The sequence below is a fragment of the Triplophysa dalaica genome, chromosome 24 (genome assembly GCF_015846415.1).
Source record: "Triplophysa dalaica isolate WHDGS20190420 chromosome 24, ASM1584641v1, whole genome shotgun sequence".
Taxonomy (NCBI): domain Eukaryota; kingdom Metazoa; phylum Chordata; class Actinopteri; order Cypriniformes; family Nemacheilidae; genus Triplophysa; species Triplophysa dalaica.
This window is the reverse complement of record NC_079565.1, coordinates 5982504-6001353: the sequence shown is the minus strand read 5'-3', so window position 1 is coordinate 6001353 and position 18850 is coordinate 5982504. Positions and strand designations below refer to the sequence as shown.

Sequence of the window (18850 nt, the reverse complement as noted above, 5' to 3'; positions counted from 1 at the left end):
GTAGGGCCTTGATTGCGTGCCTTGCCCACACCGGCCCCGAGCCGCCCCGCTGGCTCTCTCACATCAATCGGCTGTCAATGCCCCTCAGCCTAAACTAGAAAGCACTCAAGCAGGATAAAGAGAGACAGAGAGAGAGAGAAAGAGAGAGGGGAAGAGGCAGAAAGACAGACAGGAAGTGGCACACAGGGGAAAAGGGCCGGGGGAGGGAACGAGCACAAGAGAAAGTAGGGGCCACGCCGGAGAGGTGCAGGGAGGGGCCGGTGGTCGCTTGCCAATGGTTCAAATTAATTGCTACATAAGGAAAAATGGGGAGATAATTATTTGTGCTTTGCTGTCAGAGCTGGAGGGGAGATGACCTCATTAACTTGCAGCTTGTACACAATTCAATTACCAAGATATGGAAAATGCATTTTTGATTACTTTGGTGGCAGGGCTCCATTCATCTCCATTTCTGTCCTCTATGGGTGCCATGAGAGACTGCGCGTGTGACTTAGACAGAAGGGTTGCTGGCTAACGTACGAGCACGTCTAAAGCGGTTTGCACTGGTATGTGCCTTAAGTGGCCCTGTTAGATTATAGAGCCTCACCTATTTACATGAATCACTCATGGTAAAGAAATGTATTTCTGCGCCTTGTCTTTTCGCGCTGTCAAAAGCTCATTTATATTCCTCTGGAGCCTTGGCATGAAGGGGATGAAATCAAAATGACTTCTCGCTAGTGCAAATTGTTGGCTGGTTAATCTCCTGATATGAGGTCAGGTAAACCCTGTCCTGTCTACAGCAGATAATTTTCCCTGGGTGTCAATAATTTGGAACGGAAGCAAAAAATAACAGAGGTTGTAAAACAGCTGTAAACTTCCTTCGCTTGGATGTGAGTGTTTTGTGCGAGAGTAAAACAATAGGTCTCTAGTTTGGATTTTAGCCCATAGGGAAACACATGAAGGACGCAGTCAAGCAAACTGTAGACACAGATGTGACTCTGCTGTAAGCTGCAATTCAGCATCATAATTCACAGGACTGTGACATCATCACACTAGTCTTTTTGTTTATACAGACCAGAAGTGTTGCATTGTTTTACTGTATTATTTATTGCTGGATGTCTGAAGGGAGCAGAGAGGAGGTGAGGGCAAGCTGAGGAGAATCACCTCCTCTAACCTTAGATGAGAGTTTATGAAGAAGTTTCATATCGCCGCTGTCGTTTTGAAACGTCGTATAACCATATTTTTTTGCCATTAATCATTATTATTAGTTTGTAACTGGGTTTTGAAATAAAATAAAATAAATAAAATAAATAAAATAAATAAAATAAATAAAATAAATAAAATAAATAAAATAAATAAAATAAATAAAATAAATAAAATAAATAAAATAAATAAATAAATAATAAAATAAAATAAAATAAAATAAAATAAAATAAAATAAAATAAAATAAAATAAAATAAAATAAAATAAAATAAAATAAAATAAAATAAAATAAAATAAAATAAAATAAAATAAAATAAAATAAAATAAATAATTAAATAATTAAATAAATAAATAAATAAATTAATTAATAAATAAAATACAATAAAATACAATAAAATACATAAAATAAATAAACACATAAACATATAAACAAAATAAAATAAAATATAAAATAATAAAATAAAATAAAATAAAATAAATAATGACAAACAACTTTAAACACAGAAGTACACAATACAACATTTATCTAGAATGTGAAACCTAGACTTTCAATAGACTGAAGTCTTATTTGATGACATTAATACTGAAAAAAAAGTCACAGACAAACTTACACTTCTAAATTCTAATCTCATATACAATATTTCTATATATTTTTTATGAAGAAGTACTTTCACACTCCTGAAAATAATGGTGAAACAAATGGTTCCTCACAGCAATAAAATACTGCATTGAACGTTAACATTTTATCTTCAAACAACCTTTTATGAAACAGAGATGATTTGTGGGTGTTAAAGATTCTTTATGGAACCATATGGCTAAACGGGACTCTCATTTTAACACCTGAGAGTGTGCAGTCAAATTTGTCTATGCAGATATATCGAAAAATGTACGTATATTCAGATGTACAAAGAAAAAAAATGTTACTCTCATTATATAATATGCTGATAATAGCAACTTGGAAGTGCTGTGTATCATTCGGCATGCATGTAGGCCAGCCATAGCTGGGCATCTGCCACCCCTCCTAGGCTTTACCGAGAGAACAGAGAAAATATCTGGATCAGTAAAAGAAAGAGAGAGAGAGACTGTAATAGGATTACATCTGTTAACATCATGTAGATAAGAGTTTGAGCGGGGGCCTGAGCTCAAGGGGCTCTCCTCCCCCAGACTCATCTTTCCTGGCTGCTTTTTCTCCATCCTCGCTGATGGCAAGCAAACACAGAGATTGAACAGGATGGGGGGCAGTAGCCTCATATGCGACAAAAGCCTGTCTTGCAACAGAGAGAGAGAGAGAGAGAGAGAGAGAGAGAGAGTCTCACGAGACTAGTCGGATCTCAGGGCTCATTGTCATGCGGACTTAATGAAAATGTTTGGCTTTCTCTCTTAATTAAAGATCATTTCCATTTCCATTTGGAAACCATGTGATCCATAGACGCAAAGAGCTCTCAGAAATCATCCTTTAATGGCATTAATATCTAATCACTTAATGTCCTGTGTAATTAAGTCCGCTTTTTTCCAGCCTCGCTATACAAACATGTTTTCTGTTCATTTTCGACGCCGTGAAATCATCACACATTTAAACACAGAAAGCAAAGAAATGTTAAATAAGCGCTTTTGCTGCCTTTGTGACATCACAATGCAGCTTCGCGGCGTATTCAGATTAAAATGAGCTCTTCTAGTTTTGCCTGCTTAAAGCTCATTAAATAATATTGTTAAAGAAAAACAATAGCCGAGCTAATCGTGCTCGCTGCACGAGAGAGGAGATTTCCCAAGGGGAGAGGGTATGAATTTTACCAACACGGTAATTCAGTCTGTTAATCAGCTCTTGAAAAGGCCGGCAAATGGACGGGTGATGTAAAACCATTTGATATCAAATCAAACCCTCGCTAGCGTCTCTAAATTGTCTTTCTTCCACTAAAGATGGTAAAAGTTAATTAAGCACTCAACGGGTTTATGGTGTTTAAATGAAAATATATTGCTCTCATTGTGTAGCTATCACAGGAGAAGACGCCAGGACGACTAATGGCGGGATGAAAATGCATAATGTCGGACAAAAAGCAGATTTGTGCTGGTTTTGGAGTTTGTGTCAGTCAAATGAGGGTCTATTGCTAGTCTATGTGAGGAGTGGAGGGCCAGTGAGAGAGGAGTGTGTCTTTATCATCACGGTTATGACCTTTATTCAGCTGATGAGGAAGAGCTACACGTTCATCCAAAAATAACAATTCTGTTAATATTTATTCATCCGTGTGTCATTTAGAACCTGTATGTGACCCTTTCTTCTGTGGAACAAAAAAGAAGATATTTTGAGATGTCTCAGTGGCTTTGTGTCCATACGATGGAAGTCAATGGGGTACAGTGTTGTTTGGTTACCAACACTCTTCAAAATATGTTATTTTGTGTTCTGTAGAAGGAAGACACTTGTTTGAAATGAAATAAGGGTGAGCAGATGATGAAAACATTATTTATTCTTATGGACACAAACACACAACAAAGTCTTGTGTAAAGCCTCCCACAAATAGAACACTCAGGATCCCAATGATCCTCTGGTGATCAGGTGAGTCTTTTAATATCTTTCCAGTGTGTTTTCTGGCATATATTAAACAGAGCGCTAAACTAAAAATTAAAAAATATTCTGCATCTCTCCCTGAAGAGAGAGCATAGCCCTGGATTTAAGAAACGTTTGTTGTAAAGATACTTCAAAACAACTGACTTTGAAGAAGGAGAGGACAGTTTCAAGGTGAGGAGAAGTTAACAATATCTTAAAATAAAAATGTATAATATAGTCAGATCATAGTTATAATGAGTAGCAGTAACCATTTGGCGATATGAATAGTGAATGATCAATATTCATTTTCTTTTTAGAGTTTTTGGGTGATGTAATGTTTATATGTAATATCACATAATTTAATCAGCAGTATATATTGGCCAAAAATTAAATGACCGTTACATCCCACAAATTCCCACACAGAATTGTATTCATAAAAATAAAAATGATAAAAAACTGCATTTATTTACATATAAACTTCACTGTATATTTGAAGTTTACACAAAATAATATCTGACTTAACAGTCTTGTGCCACTGTCAGTATAAGTTATATGCTACAAAAGTCATTTTAAAAACCTTATTATGTACAATAATGTTCCTTTGATAGGAAAGATGAAAATGTACAGCAGACTTTCCTAAATATTACATAAGCAATTTCAGTAATACATAAAACATGCTAGTGAAGAATATATTTCCCACACAGGTTTTCACTAAGAGTGGATTTGAGGTGAAAAGAGGTGCATGATGTGATATGTAAATGCACTCTAAAAAAAGCATTAATGTAATTGAGTGGCGTGAACGCATTAATATTTTACTCTGCAGGGCCATGAGGGGTGAGAACCGCACTGCCTCTCCGCTGTCCGTCATTCACTCAGGGGCGGGGAAATGCAAATCAATTAAGATTAAGGTTAATATATGATCAGCTCTACCGCATGGAATCGGTGTCTTAATAACCTCGGCGCTTGTGTTAATATTATGGATGCCGAACATACCGTCTGAAATGGAACCATATCTCAGTAATCGCTTATGAGAAAAGGTTCTCTGTGCAGTGGAGATACAGAATATCTGATACTGTTGTTGCGCTACAGGCAATCAAGACGGTGTGTTTGTAATGTAGATGGCATATGTATAGAAAATACCTGTGAAAAACGGTAATTTCCAGCAAGTTGGGCGGCAGAAAATACTTACAATTTTTGGTAAAGGAAAGCTACATGTTTTTCAAATTATTTTTCACCCGACTTGCAGATTGGCACTGTTGCTGTTTTACAAAAATAAAACAATTAAAACAGTACATTTCCATTCCATTTATTTTACAAGTGTGTAGCCTAAAACCGTGCATTTTTTTTCAAAAATTAAACAATGTATTATCAGAGTAGACAAACATTTTTCATTAAATATTTACAAAACTCACAGTCCAACATTGGTGACCAATTGTAATGAATATGAAACAAAATGAAAATCATGAAAAATGGACAATTTTCTTTTCTTTTGTACTTGCTTTCATTTGTTTCAGACATAGATAAGATCTGTATCCCACATAAACCAAAATCATAAAACAACATAATTTCTCAAATAATTTGAAGTAGAATCAATTCACAAATATATAAATTGAATGATTTCCACTCGTATTTTAGATTTGTTCCCATTCAATTTGTTTAATCATTCAGTCGATTGATTTTGTTTTGTAATTATTTCACCTAAAGTTCTACCACTGAAAGACTTTTCAAATGATGAATAAAACTATAGCTCCTCTTTGCCCGATACTCTGGCTTTTGCACAAGACAGCACTTTTTACCTATTCATGAATTCAGATCTTTGGAATGTGGTTTTAATGTGACCGCATGGTGAATCTGTAATTACAACACCTTAGTTATCAATGTGTGTAAACAGATTCGCTCATGCCTCCCCAGAATGTGCTTTGTAAGGACTTTCTCTCGCTTTATTCCTCATTTACTCAATTGACCTTGACTGTGCCAGCACATTCCTGGCAATATCACACCCTCCAGCTCTCTGCCTACCTCTCATCCTCTATCGCTTGTTCCCTGATCATCTTCTCCCTGAGCTTTAAAGTCCCATCAACAAAATTATCCCCCATATCCTGATTATACCCGAAACAGCCCGATATGGAAGCTGCCACGCTCAAATATTAATATTCAAATTAAAATATAATTTATTACATTATCTCGCTTCTCACACCGACTCTGTAATTTTTATTGGAGGCGCGTAATTTACACAGACGTTCGCGTAAGACCTGTCCGCGGCCATTAAATTAGCCTCGGCTGAATAATTAGATACTCATCTTAAACTGAGAGGGCCTGTGTAAAAGATAACCGCACCGTGAACTGCAGAAGACCTCTGAGGTTCACGCACGCACACACTTTTCCGATGTGACATGGTACATATGCTCGCAGTAAACGTGTGGAACCGACTCTTTTATTCTTAATGAACAGAGCTGGCCGTCTGACTAACACAAATGAATTAAAGAGAGGGATAACATGGGCCTTAGGCATCATTAAATGCCTCACATTATATCCACAGTGCCAATGGACTGTGCTTAAATATAAATGTACATAAAAGCGTTTAACCATGATGTTCTTGAACACTTGATTCTGATTGGTCGAGCCAGCACTCTGAGGTTTGTTCTCTCTGATAACAACCTGTTTAAGGGACAGTTCACTCAAAAAGGAAAATGATGTCATCATTTACTCATCCTCATGTCATTTTGTACCTGTATGACTTTCTTTCTTCTGCAGAACGCAAGATATCTGAAGAACGTTGGTAGCTGAACAATGGCGGCACCCATTGACTGTATGGACACAAAACCAATACAAGTCAATGGGTACCGCCGTTATAAGACTACCAAAATATCCTCTACCATATAAAGGTTTGGTTACACACCACATTTTAAACACAGGTCTGTAAGGTGGAGCTGGGCTAATGGGGCGCCCATTAACCCCAGTTTAAAACGTTGGCTGTCATTGCAAAGGTTGGCATTTATTTGTAGCAGAACTTTGCAATCGCCTGTTAAATCTGCCAAAAATGCATCGGTTTTACTCGCCACCCTCCAAGACATCAAGCTTCTGACACGTACAGCCCCTTCCCCTCGATACATCACCAACATGAGGTGATGGCTACCAGGCCCAACCCGGTCCAACCTCTAGGCAATGAAGAATGAGCCTCACCAAGCTCTAACAAACGCTGACAACTACCCGGTAATTATCGGAAGGTAATTTCACTCAATGGACTTTAATTACAGAGCGGGGAAGTGTTCTCCTCCATTGTGTTGCCGGCTCACGGGGAGCGTTCCAAATCGGCCATCTTAAATTGTGGCCTGACGTGCCGGGCTTGAGGAGCTGTCATCATTTCCCCCCTTCTGTAGTTAGCCTCCCGGGGTCATTACCAGGTAACTCATAATCACTTACCTGCAGTACGCTATTAATTGTAATGCTGCAAATGAAAGATAATCCTAATTAGGTGGCAGGGAGGAAATAACTCAGAAGCGGGAGACGTATGGGGTGAATGGGAGCTCAGAGCGATGACGGTGCTTTGACACGCTGTCCTTTATCTACTGGAGATTCAAAACAGACCGAGATGGCAGTAAAAAGGAAATGGATAAAACAAGACGGTTTGCATCTTACTTCTGCACTCTTTAAAAACACAAGCTGTTCATTTTCGGTCTGCCATTGTTTGAAGAGTTTCGATGAAGGGAGTTCAGTTGGCGATAATGATGAAGCATGAAGAATGATTTGACCTAGCACAAAAGATTTGGACATTTATGGACACTGAAGTCACACTTGGAAATTGGTCTGAAAGTGGCATCAAGAAACGAATAGTTTTCCCTCAAACTTAACTCAATTTTTCCAAATTTTTGCAGTTAACTTTGAGCTACATATGGCAAAACAATTTTGAGTGGATGTACTTAAGTTTGGAATTGGAAAACCGAAAAAGTCCTACTTTTTAAATACATTTTACCTTAAATTGTATTTATATCGAAAAGTATTTTTATGTTTAGCAAACAGAAAGAGTAATGCTAGCTTTCGTTTTGTGAACATTATCTTAACCAAAGATATTCATGTTTATTTCCCAGTTCAAGTATGTTTTGGCCACATCTAAAAATTAAACCTGCTGCCCCAAACTCCTCTTCACAAATCTATTAAAGGGCAAGATTTACTGTATTTATTTTACACACAACAAAAGTAAAAGACCCGTCAAAATAGCATTAATATTTAAAAGTCAATGGATTTTCATACGCATTTGTTTGTCTTCTTATAACTCAAAGCTTCTTTGATTTGTGAACTCTTTAGTTCAGTGAAGAGACACTGTTTCATCATAGAACAAGCGCTCTTGGTTTCTATGTAACATGTTTCCAACCACATGAATAATTGAGATGCTGAGGAGGGTTCTGCAATTTTAATGAACTCTGAAGCCATAGTGCATTAGTCAATACTGTGACATGCAACCTTACACAATGACCAGGTCTCTTATACTAGGATTCAGAAAATATGGCCCCGTTCCCAAGTAGTACATGTGTTGGTTATCAACATTCTTCAAAATATCTTCTTTTGAGTTCAGAAATACATGACATTAGGGAGAATAAATGATGGAAGAATTCTTATTTTGGGTGAACTATGCCTTCAAACATCTTCTGCATGTTCTATATGTCTCCTCTGAGTGAAACAGGGTTCTTCACGGATGACTGACACAATATCATCAAGGTCACAGTATCATAAGTTTCTGTCTGTCATCGCTTCAGAATGTCAATACAGCGTTAAGGGCTGAGATAATGGCAAAAATGAGGTTCACAATAAATTCGAACTCCTTAAATTCTTGCTAGTGAATACTGAATCACAGTTTAAATGAGAAACACTTTACGACGTCACAACACAGTGTTTTATATTTAAGCCTGCAAGTTATTTCATAAAACATGGCATTCATTTAATAAGTTTTACGTTTCAGTTTGTGGCGGCACATTCCCCAAGTCACCGAAACGCACCGAAACCCTGTGAATAAACGAAGTATTTAAATGGTCAATTTACATCAGGTCTCAATAAGAATCGAAAGACACAGAGGTAATATTCCTTGTCTGGCGGCATAATTAAAAGATTGTATAATCTCCGCTGTTTTAATTTGATTCGGGCCTATCTAATCCAGTTCACTTGCGCTGGCTGTCAAACAGACGAACGATATGACATAAAATGTCGCTAATCACCTTTAGCGGGAGGACGGCAGGGGTTGAGAGATGAACAGGAATGAAGGAAATACTGTATCGCTATCAGAAGCTATAATTAAGAGGTTGACATCAGACAATAGCAGCAGTGACACGATGTTAGCAGCCTGGATAAATGTGTTCTTTTCAACATGAATATTTCAGAGCGAGAGTGCAGGGGAGGGGTGCGCGGGGCGGAAGGAGCGCGTGATTGCGCTAGAGAGGAGAACACTGTAAATCTGTGATTTGATTAAGTGAAAACTTGTGTTTAGCGAGCACAGAGGATTCTATTTGGAGCAGCGTGGTGTTTCCGTGACACTTTTGGATCAGGTTCAAGCAAAGACTCGTGTGGACACAAAATGTGTCCATCCTGCTAAGAAACAACTGTTCCCATCACAGAAATTCTAATGGATTTAATGGATACAATGGAAATTGTACTGGTTTAATGGAAACTGGTTACGTGACAGATGAGAACCTATAGAAAGACATCATTATAATCATTTTCATGGTTTATAATGGCATTTGTAATGGAAGCCTTTACAATTTCTATAGATTTTCTATCTGGGTCAGTCACCAAAACTATTGTATTTGTAACTAGTATTATTAAACTTTTTTTAGTCTGATTGACTTTCATAGTAGATAATTCCTCATCAAAACACACTAACATACTTTAAAAGTCACCTAATAACAACCTTGAAGGAATTATTATACCCATAACGGCATTACAATGTTCAGATCCATAATTTATTGCTCATAAAAATTTATATAGTATCTCAATGTTATTAATACTGCAATTGCCCTAACCAGATCTTCAAATAATAAGCAGATCAATTCCTTCAGACACACATTTCAGCAGTCATATGTTGATTAAATGGACTGAACCCCTCTATAATCTGTGCCATAAAACATGTTACGGGACGTGTAGGGTACTGCATGGAAGTCAAAGGGACACGCGGAGATGACGTGTTTATTTGATGGTATAAATTTAGGTTTGATCAAGCGAGTTTTACCTGCCAGAGGTCAAACATAAACCATGAGCTGTTTCCACCTTAACTGATTCTTCAGGGAAGAACTCGCACAGTAAATAGACCTATGCAACCAATGATGCAAATCAGGTCTATGTTGTTAAATGTAAAATACCTGCTCATTCAATAAACTTCTTCTTATTAAGCTACTCTTGTAATCTTCTAGAAAGATTGCAACAGAAATAAAGAGAAAAGAAACATTTCATTTAGCTTTATTCAACATAAAACCATCACAAACTACTTGCACTTTTCTATTGTTAGAAATAGTATATCAACTAAGGTCACCAAAAGAAGGTGTAGTTTTCCACGCTGATCTTATTGAAAATGTAACTATTTTCAAGGTCGCAATGCAAAAAGAAATAAACCATCACCTCTAAATCTAACAGTCACTGAGGCAAAATTAGATCACACTTAATAAAATCACATGAATTAGACAACTCATAAATAAATGAAGAGATTGTGCGCAGAATTCAAAAGATCTGAAGATTTATCGCCATGACAAACCATCCTTGAAGAGAAAATATTTATGCGGTTGATATGACTGAAATGTTTTCATCTCACATGAATTGACCATTTGAGATTTCTAAAGGGGTCATATGGCGCAAGTATGCGTTTTTCTGTGTCTTTGGGTGTTATAAGTTGCCCATGAATGTATTAGACACGTAAAATTGCAAAAATTTAAGTTTCGGAAGAAAAGATGCATTCAATCTAAAAGCGAATGCTCACCCAGACCTGATGTTACATTGCAGTATTACTACGTAGTATCACTAAGCAAGAGGAGATGCAAACATGCACGTATGTGGAAAATACATCGGTTTTTAACTTTAAATTGTGTATACACTGCATTACATCTAAAACAAGCGATAACCTCCTTTAAGCCGTGTCATATGGCCCCTTTAATAACATTGGTCCAGAAGCACTTCCTGTATCAGTTTTTTTATTTCCTCTTAAAAACTTAACATCTCAACACTCTAAAAATGCTGGATTTTAATTTTTAACCCATAATGTGTTGGATAAAAAAGGGACTAACCCAGCTGTTGGGTAAAATTATCCCAGAAAATGTTTATATTTCACCCAACAATGGGTTGAAACAACCTATTCCCTTTGACCCAGGGCTGGGTCAAACAATTTTTAGAGTACAAATATTGTTCTAACAATTGTGTTATGTGGAAAATCCAAAAGGGATTACATTTTACAAAATGGTCTATATAGGCTTCCAGTTGGTCATATCAAGCATAGTTTTAAACCTTTTAGAACGTAGAAAAATATATGCAGTGCGCCATTAAAACGTTTGTCTCCATATTTTATCCTATTACAACCTCTTCTATCCCCTTATGTTCCCAACCACTGCCCTGTCCCGTATCTCTGAGAAATGTTAATGAACTTCTCTTCAAAACTCCACTTCCCGTTTAATCGCTACAGTAAAAACAGAGGTAATCAAGGCCCGTCCTCCTCGTGACATTTTCAACCCCCGGCTCCACTTGTGGGAAACAAATGTCTACCGTGCGTGCGCTATCGAGATTGAGTTTTCGCCCCCTTCGACTCATTACTTCTGTCAGCGGCGCCCATTTCCAAATTGAAAAATCTGAAACAATAAATGATAGCGACGCCGTTAATAACTGTTAAGAAATCGCATTTGGAAAATTGCGTTTAAGCAATAACCTTTTCTCCCTGTAATTAAATGACAGAAAGGTCCCAGCTTTTAATTAAGTCAGCAATTTACAGTTATGAAGCTATACTTCACTATGCAGATTAGTGGATGATAGGTCACCGAACACCCTTGCCTGCATTTTTAGTAGAGCTGATCTGGTAATTACTCCCCTGTTTCGGCAGTGACCACGCTGAACCCGTGCCACCGCTCGCTCGCTCATTTAACTCAGAAAGAGACGGAGAAATTAAGGACGGGGGTGAGAAAGAGCGAGAGACACTTCTTTGATGTATGCTCTGATGTATAAAGAAGATTAGTCACTCTTCCGCCGTTGGCATGTCAAGCATCTTTAAATTGAAATAGATTTCGAATGAGGAGCATCAATGAAGGGAATAATGTTTGTGGAAGTGTGCGTCCCGTCGGGGTCGCCCGTGTGTGCCCGTTTGGATGAACAGGCAGCGAGGGAATATGTAATTGTTAGACTGGGGGGTTTGTTCATTGGCTCCTGATCGTAGTTGGCTGCAGATTTATGGGGAAGTAAAATCCTAATGCTGGAGTATTTATAAACATATGATAGCATTTCTAATTCATTTCAATGAGTTATGTAGCACATGAAAAATAGATTAAACCATTTTGAGCAGTGTCAAGGGCTTCATTTATACCGCCCGGGGAATTGATTTGACTAACCTCTCGCAACTCCGGCGAAACATTGATTATCCACGCGTACTTTAGGAAAGATTAGTCTCAAAGCTCTCCTCGGGCTTTATGTGGCCTGCATGAAAAGTCGCTAATTAAAAGAGGGCTGTTTAGAAGTGTCTGAATATTTCGGTACCCTCTGGAAACAGACGCTCATTAGGTGACATAAAAACTGTATTTTGCACAAATCGGTATAACACAGACTGTCAGAAGTGAGATGCTCAATTTAATGAATTAAGGGACACCCCTGTAGCACACACATTATATTAAAAGTAAAGTGGTTTCATCAACACAGCAACATTTCAAAGGCAACTCATTTATAGTCAAATATTTACTGATAAAGACTTTCAAGTCTAAAAAACGAAAATGTGGAAAGATGAACTAAATGTCCCAAAATATCAACCCTGTCTTTACCACTAATAATATGAAGAATTTCAGCCGCAACATAAACAAACGTTATGTTGACTTCTGCAAAGAATAAATAAATGTTGCGTGGTTAAAATTGTATTTAATACAACTAATATACAATAAAATATGAATAAAATATAAAATAAATTGTTATATTACTAGCACTAACCAGACAGATAACCACAGACCGGAAGTTAACTTCTTGCCATGCACGTACATCCCATGGAGCCGATTCAAATACGCAGTACACCTCTAACAAAAAGTCTCACAGGCCTTCCTGATGGTAACTTCATTACAATAACATACAGACTATCGCTGATCACATCCTAACCCATAATTTTTTGCGAACATGAGGTGACAATTATTTATGCAAGGAAAACAAGTGGAACATACAAACTGAATTATTAATTCTGACAAAAACAGAACGTGAAAGTACAGCTGAAGACCTGCACCCTTGAACACCTGCTTCCAAAATACAAAAGGCTGACAATACGCTCGACAAAATCTTCTGCTGACACTTGTGTGTGTGTGCACGTATTCCAGTCTCTTTACCAGCCATAATGAATTTGGCTCTGCAATAAAGACCATCAAAAACAAATCTCACGGGTTCCTTTGAAATAGAGAAATCATTAGACTTAACGTGCTTAAAAGCAACGGGATCAACGGATGAAATAATCTCGTCGTTGCGGAAATCAAAGGGTAATCCATCTTGCTGCACAGCCGGTTGTAGGTAAAGTCAGAGGCTGGCGGTTATTACCTGACAGAGGAACCTGTAAAGAGTTGTCGGGCTTGCAGTGAGACAAAGGGCTGCAGCTGGCAGGCAGGGTGCGGGCAACATATGCGCCATCCTAAAACCATCATGTCCTCGCTCAGCTGCTCGGCTCCCATGATCACTGATCAATGAAGCATTACTGTGTTAAGAACACAAGCGCACGTGTGTATGTTACAATGGATGTGAATGGGAAGTCACACACAAAAAATGGGAACTATTCCTTCAAAATTAGCATCCATGAGATGACCTAGAAGTATCAAATAAAACAACTTATATTAGCCTACTTATATAACTTGGGAGCTCCTTTTAAACAATTACAGAACACTTAAACAAGTTTTGTATGAAATGTTTTAAATAATAAAATATGTAAGTACACCTTTAAGGCAAAGATGCAATAATTGTCTGACAAATAAAACCAGCTGGCACTTTGGACAATTAAGAAATCGTTCTCATGGACATTTTTGTTTTATATGACCACTTCCTACAGAAAGAACCGTGCATGATCTCTCCTCTCACTGTAAAATGCGTGAGCAGCTAAGCCCCGGCACACATCTGGCTTTGCAGGGCTGAGCAGCGTGCTGGATATGCAGCATGGCGGGAACAGATGCACAGTTGGTGTTGGAGGTAAATGTGAGTGATAGGATCAGAAAACCCATATGCTGATAACCAGAAGGCCTTCTACAGATCATAAGCTTTCAGCTCGGGTTCACTTTGGATGTACACTCCTCCAAACAAAGTACATTTTTACACCCAGCAAAGAGTCAGTTTGAAAAACATGTACTGTGACATACGTATTTCTTTCACTACATAAATAAAAAAATGTTTCTGTAGCTCAACTGGTAGAGGTGCTGGCAACACCAAGGTCACGTGTTTGCTCCTAGTAGACGCATGAATCGATCAAATATAGAAACAGGAAGTGTCTGCTTAATGCATGTAAACATAAAATTTGCATGTGAAAATGATGTATTTAATACAAAAGCAAAAGAACATCCAGCGGATGAACAGCTGAAGCGAACAGGTCGAGACTCTCCGAAACAAATCAGTTCAGATGAGGGCTATTCCATCTGACGGATATCTTCATCATACTGAATACAATACTTCAGCGATTACACAGCTAAGACATCTACACTGAATAATCACACTGCAGTGTTATTAATATGCCCCGGGACGGCACGGGGGCCCCGTCTTGCATGAGGTCACACCTCAGAGATCAATGGACAGAATATCTTTCATCGAAACTCTCAGTATGTTACTGTAAAAAATGACCTTATAATCTACAAGTTGTAGAACAATGGATAAAAGATAATGGAGAACGTACGCTACTGTTCAATGGAATCTTCTCATCTGAGGGTTTAGAAAACCAAAAGTCTATTTAAACATGGTTTTGCGAAATGCATTTCTTACAGGTCTAAATAACAAAGATCAAAAGTCCCTAATAGGAGCTCAGAATAGATAGGACTCACATTACTGTTTAAAAGCATCTCAAGGTGATATCAAGGTGCCAAACCGTGCATGTGCCAACCTGCATATACCCGTCTGTGACACAACAATACCGATTTTTTTTTACATACAGTATGTACTACGTAAAGCATACAATTTACAGATAGCCTGCATTCCCCATTAAACAATCTTTGAACATTCCCATAATCTTATATGCTTGTTATCTCACCTTAAACCCAAAACCACACACCAGTAGTACAAGCAGGCAAACCATTCATAATTTCTTCCTCTGTATTCCACATAATGCCTACTGTATACCGCGAGGTCTCCTGTATGTGGTCAAAAGAGCTCAGAGATATTTCTTGGGTAAATAGCATCAGATCAGACTGTGTGCTTTAGGCCTGTAGGGAATGGCAGTGAGGAGGCATATGCTGCCTAGCAGGTGAATCCACTTTTGTTCCAAATCCGTCTCTCGCTCCCTGCATACGTGCCTGGCACTGAGTTCAATAACATACGCATGACCTTAGCTCATAACCTAGAGCAAACTTTCCCTACTCATATATCAGAAGAAAAGCAGCCCGGGTTTAAAATTACAAAGGTCCAAGACAGAGGATAATATTCCTTTGGATGAAATTTATGGTTTTACATGCAATACAATACATTCCCAGACCTTAACTTAATATTCAGATACAACTTTAAATAAATACTTTTAATTGTATTTTATAAAACAATGCTTTCTTTGTCCGAGCATCCTGACCACACTGACTCTCAATTTAATCCCTATGCAGTAAATTTCAAACATGAGCTTCAATGTTAAATGAAAAAAAGGGTCCATGATATTTTAGTTAATTCTCTAGCTAAAATGTGTTATTTTGCATTTGCTCTGTGGTCCCTTTTCCATTCTGTCCTGCTCCACTGACATGAATAATAATTCCTTACTTCCGAGAAAAATTACACTGATAGTTATTCATTTAGAAGACTATTTAATATGTCCACCCTAAAGAACACTTGATTAATTTATCTTTCTCTTCCCCGCTGTGTTTATTAGTGGTTGAATTAAAGATTAACCTTTTAAATACATCTGACATTTTCCATGTCCTCTCAAATGCAAGATTAATACACATTTTTTCATCATTAGTTTAATTTTCAGCATGATACTTTTGTTCTTTGGACTGTTGAGTGCTTGAGTGTTATAACCCTTCAAATTGTTTGCCTCTTGCTGCCACGTTTCGGAATGATAATTTCGCTTTTCGCAATACTTCATTAAGCATCATTAGCCAAGCGTGGAGCACCTCATTTAGTAGAGGAGATCTCTGATTTATGCCAGCTTGAAACACCATCTAAGTTTTTTTTTAAATCACCACATAAAGTCTGTTGTCTACAATATAACATCTCAATGTGAAATCTGAATTTAATCCTACAGAATAAATTCAATAAAACACCTAAGTATTAAAGGTCGTCAGCCCTGTAAGATTTTGAGCTCTGTTCCTCATCAACGTTGAGACAACAACGCATTTCATGCATGTCGTCCTACGCAATGAATCCAACGCAATGAATCATGAAACGAATCCAGAAATCAATTGCTCTTCTCTCTGTAATTTACTGGGATTTGAACACTGAAACATGATTTAGACATTGCCATTCTTTTGCTTGGACCAGTGCACGTTTTCATGTAGAAGCAATTTACATTCCAGTTGTATAACCAATGGTGCACCTCGGGTTTAACCAAAATAGGTAAAAAATGTATTGTGTGAAGAATCATCACGCACAATTAACATGCAGAATTGTAGATACTTCATTTGTCTCCATTAACAAATTTACAAAACTTACGAAAGGGGATTCAAAGTTTAGGCATGATTTATAACATACGCAGACCCAGTAATCCTGCAAGGAAAAAGCGCGTCCATTAAATGGAACTCTAACCTCCGCTGGCTCTCATTAACACACGGGACCGCCTTGTTAAAAGACAAGGCAGATTTGTGTTTAATGATCTCGAAGGAAATGTAATTGAATGGGCATTACCATCCTAAAGGTCCCGAAGCCCACAATGTTTACCGTGGGCGCGTTTAAAAAGAAGCCTATAAACTTACTGAATTATTTGAAAAACTCCAGAATAACTGATTGAAAATTAAAGTCAACGGTCTACTTGTAGAGCGCCTCAGTTGTTACGCGGTTTAAATATATATATATATATATATATATATATATATATATATATATATATATATATATTTATTTATATTATATTTAAAACCAGTCAGTTGCAACTCCAGTCCAAAAACTGTCCAGTTCTAGAATAAAGTTTCCGACAATTGCACTGAACACCGGGAAGCAAGTTTGGAGTTTGGGAGCTTTTGAAATGTGGCATTGCGTTACTACTTTGGCGCTGTCCTTTCAGCACCACGAGCGCTTCAACCACAACAGAAGTCAAGAGACACCAGAAAAGCCAGCTGGACCGTTTTTAAAATTTTAATTGAGTTTAGTATTGGCATGAGAAACAAACTAAGCTTTGGATTTATAAAAAAAACAATATTTCATATAAAAACACACATTTGAAGCCACTTTTAAACAATTGCATATTAATTTCATCCTTGCAGAACACACAATAAGGACATGCATTCACTGCTGTGTTTATGTAACTCGTGATTATTTGTTACATGTTATATGACGTTTGCTTGTATGTCTTTTTCATTAATTAAGAAATCCTTTAATATGATCTGTGGTTTCTCTTTTTGTCTCTGTTGTAGATGAGCCGCTAGAGGGCGATCGAGCATTGTTGAAGACAATAAAATACAGTGCAGCTGTTACGTCTGTATGAGACATGAACTCACACAGGACATGCACTTGGAGTGAAGCATCATGAATATTCTTTAACTTAATATTTAATGTCAAATAAAACAACAACAATAAACAATGCAATAATAGTGTATTGGCGGAAGTGGGATATCCAACTTAAAATAATTGCCTACTCTAGCCGACGTAAAGATATTTTTACTTTTTAACGTCTATAAACGACGGTAAATTAGTATGCATGTAGAAAAGAGAATGGATTGATTATTAGTTTAAACTGCATATAGCACTGAAGCAAATAGCCTATGGATTTTTTACAAAACCATTTTTTAATGTCCATACTGTAAAGGCAGTATATTTATTTTTTCGTTATACATCAGGGGAAATGATGATAACACAACTATATTCATTAATCGTCCATAAAACATGCTTTAAAGCGAAACACCTTACCATATTGATAAAAGAATGGCGGTGCATTTCACTTCAGCTCAATAACTTCAAAACAAACGCCTGTATACTTTCCCCAAAAACAATCGATGCAATATATCTTTCAGGAAGTTACATTTTAATACCGTCACCTGAAAACTGCCTGTAGTCTTAAAGAGACTAAAGTGGATCGCACCTGTCTCTTTAGGGATATCACATATTTTCACGCCGTAATAAGTGATGATAATTTATCTATCTATATTTAAACATCGCGATATCCGGTGGTATCCGCTGAAACTGACAAGAAATGAACTAATTAGACCTTTTATCCGTTTAGGTAGGAGCCAAGACAAGCCATCACATGGTCCCTCAACATGCGCTCTATAGGGCCCCCAACGTTCGAGTTATGCCATCAAACTAATGCGTTGTGACTGGTCCTCTCTCTTGTGACAAAGTCTTACAGCTGCCTCCAAATCAATCGATGTCAAACAAATACGACAACAATCACGAAGGAGAAAAAAAACATGTCTTTATAATCAAAGACGGTGGCACTGGTTCCTCAAGACATTCTGCTCGAGTTCTGTCAAATTACTCGTTGTTTTTTTATTTCTCCCCGTAGATGAAGGCCCCTTGTCACATCTGTCGTATTTGTAGTGTAATTTGTAATTATTGCCCATCATGAGGTCTACAGCTTTAACACGTCTTTAATTAAA

At 37.4% G+C, this 18850-nt stretch overlaps 1 long non-coding RNA gene across 1 annotated transcript in view; it reads left to right on the top strand.

Annotated features, from left to right (window-relative positions):
* Positions 1 to 17776, top strand: part of LOC130414635 (uncharacterized) — a 29417-nt gene extending 11641 nt beyond the window's left edge. Inside the window, exon 3 of the long non-coding RNA XR_008905632.1 lies at positions 17669 to 17776. This is a non-coding gene — a long non-coding RNA (uncharacterized LOC130414635). The remainder of the gene's footprint in view (positions 1 to 17668) is intronic.
* The last annotated feature ends 1074 nt before the right edge of the window (positions 17777 to 18850 follow it).